Here is a 3,001-nt window from a genome sequence, read left to right as displayed (position 1 = left end):
TCACACCCGGGGATGTGTACTGCCGCACAGATTATGGGATCTTCTGCTCTGTGTGTGCTTTCACAAAAACAGATGGGGTCCTACCACAACTTGTGCCTGCCATGGCCCCACTCAATGTTGTTTGGCTTTTGTGGGGCAGGTGTTCTCCACAGAAGTACTCTCTCTCTTGATCCACTGCCAGAACCCCAGAGGTTCCTGCAGCAATTGCCTTGAGTATTTTATTTGCCTGAGAGTTGGGCCGGGCTGAGCTAATCTGGTAGCTGGGTCTTACAGGCTATTGCAGTGCTGCTAGATTGTAATTCCTTTTTGAGGCCTACCAGGATTGTCTACACTCATAACAGAGAACAACTCAATGCTGTCTGTCCATGCCAAATATAAACCTTTATTAGCAACACAAGCGCAAGGGGGATACAAATGGTTGTATGACTGAAACTGTTTTATGCAAAACAAACTTTGCCGTACAGGTCAAATGATTTCTAAGGAAGGTCAAATTGATCCACTATTGGATTGTTAATTGTTGAGAAGAAACAGGAAAGGGTTAATGGGGGTTCTTTTCCTAAGAACCATCTTTAAAAGAAAATGGGGCAAAAACAATGCAAATGTTGGACAGGGCAATCTGTGCAACCTAGCCCTCCTCTTTTGTTGGCCTGAGGATAACATTGCTGTGTGCTGTGCAAGCCCAGGCATGCTGCATTGTGGAAAGCAGAGGTGAGAAGAAACAGACACTACAGATCATCTGTTTCCCAAAACTCTTCAGCTCTTAAAACCATTTGAGAGGAAAAATACTAATGTTTGAGGGTTTCCACTGACAGTTTTATATTGCTTAGAGCATATAATAACTTGCAGACGCATTTTGCTCCTGTGCCCCTTCTGCACAAAGGAGAATGAAAACTGTCTACAGAAAAATTAATTGGAACTTCTGTACTGTTCCTTGGCCAAAAGATGACTTTCCTTCTTTTCTCGTGCCCTGAACTCCAAAGTGACAATTAATAGACTGGCTGCAGTCAATAGTTCCTGAAGTCAATGCTTCAGGCTACTGCCACTGGCAACAATTTTCTGTGGAGTATACATCTATTCAGAAAAGAAGCCACATAGGCTCTTTCTCTGGACTGATAGAGTTATGTTACACTTTCATTGTAACACATTGCTTGTTTGTCCTTGCCAGCCAACACAAGCCACAGAGTTGGAATTAGAAGTTGTTCCTCCTCACGCAGCAGAAAATGTTGTTTGCTGCATCCTACTCTGTGGCAGATTGGCATACCCACTGGTGCCAGGAAGCTTTTTGACAGGGCAGGATTTGCAAGACACGTTTGTATGTCCCAGTGCCAGCACACAGCAAGCGAGGAGTCCAACAGCATTCTCAGACACTGGGGGCATTCACAGATAAATGATTCATGGCTTTGGTTGCGACACTCAATTTACTAGCAAGAAAATAAAGGGAAGGGGTTGTTTTATTTTCCTGAGACGTAATAAACCCACTGGTCGTCCCTGCTCTCATTTTTATGATCTCTTTGCTGAATGCAGTTATCTCTATAACTCTTCAGGAATATTCTGGCATTTGCCAGTGGAGTCTCTTGAAAAGAGGACTGCAAACATATGTAGTTGGCTCAGTGGTCTTCAGTTCCATAACTCGCCCGCTAGTAGTGAAAGAAGGAGCAGGCCTCTGGGAATATGGATGGCTGGAGCTCCTGTTCCGTTCAAAACCAAGTGACTCCCAAGCTCCTGGAAATGGTCCTGATTATGGCTTCGGCAGAGTGCATGTTCCTGGGATAGGTCTGCCTCCTGCGCATAGGCCTTGGAAGTGGCCTCAGAAGTCCATCTCCCCATCCCTGGGCAGGTTCAGCCATACGTATCAAACACCTGCCGTGTAACACTTCTCTGTTCTAAAGACTTGCTGTGACAGACACTTCCCTGCTGACTGTTTTGCAACTGCTGTGTCCACTCTGCTGGAAAGTAGCCCTAGTAGGAGCTGACCGCCAAGGCAGTTCAGACAGATTATCCCTAAAATAATAACACTCCATTGTCTCTATTGAAGGGATGGGCCTCATTATGAGGAAGCCAGTGTTGGATGCATACAGGATGTGCCTATGCCCTGCTCTGAGGTGGCAGTTTGTACTAAATGTCTAGTTTCCATATGAAAGCATCGGCATTCTTTGATCTCCAGTGGAAAAGACCTTTAGATAGCTCCTTCCTTCCCCGTGTCCCACAAAAGCAATAGAGATGACTGAAATGGGGGTAGGGAAGTGTATCTGTATAATAGGCTTTTCCAAAAGAAACTACAATTGAGCCAGGCTTCAGCCTTGCCAACCCACTTAAAAATTACTTATTGGGCTCCCTAACATAGGAAGACTTCTAAAAATTACTATGTTTGTAGATGGGGTTAAGGTTGCTTCTTTGAGATGTTAAGTCGTGTTTTATAATCACATCTTTTAAAGCTAAGATTTCTGTCTTTCACAATGGAAGCTGGGATTCCCATGTAATGACACCAAAAATGCTGTTTTTTGGAGAAAACACCAGTTTGGGCAAGAATTCAGAATACATGTGTTAAGGTCAGTAACAACATGTCATTTAATGCCGACGAACTTTGGGAGATGGAAACCCACCAGGAGTTCTGTTTGATGATGAGGAAACCGGCTACTGACACTGTAGGATTAGACTGTGATTTAGGGAATGAGTTGAGGTGAGGTGTCAGCCATGGTGTTATGACCTGCAGTACTCATTTAATCATGTAAATGTTTTTTTCTGTAAGCTCTGCCTGCAACAAAGCTTGATGGGGAGGTTCCAGGATAACTGTTGGCAACAGCTTCCTCAGTGTCTGGGTGGAAGAGACCTTTACTGTGTGGACCTGCACGTTCAACTGACATGGACCAGGAGGAAGGTGGAAAGCATGTCTTCTGCTCTGGCGCTGATTTCACAGCTGAAGAGAAGAGCTCTCACATGCTAATTTAGCGCTTGCTTGGAAACATCCTCTCTGTGACTGACAAGTGGCACAGTCTACATT

The sequence above is a fragment of the Pygoscelis adeliae genome, unplaced genomic scaffold (genome assembly GCF_000699105.1).
Source record: "Pygoscelis adeliae isolate BGI_AS28 unplaced genomic scaffold, ASM69910v1 Scaffold618, whole genome shotgun sequence".
Taxonomy (NCBI): Eukaryota; Metazoa; Chordata; class Aves; order Sphenisciformes; family Spheniscidae; genus Pygoscelis; species Pygoscelis adeliae.
This window is presented reverse-complemented; position numbering follows the sequence as displayed.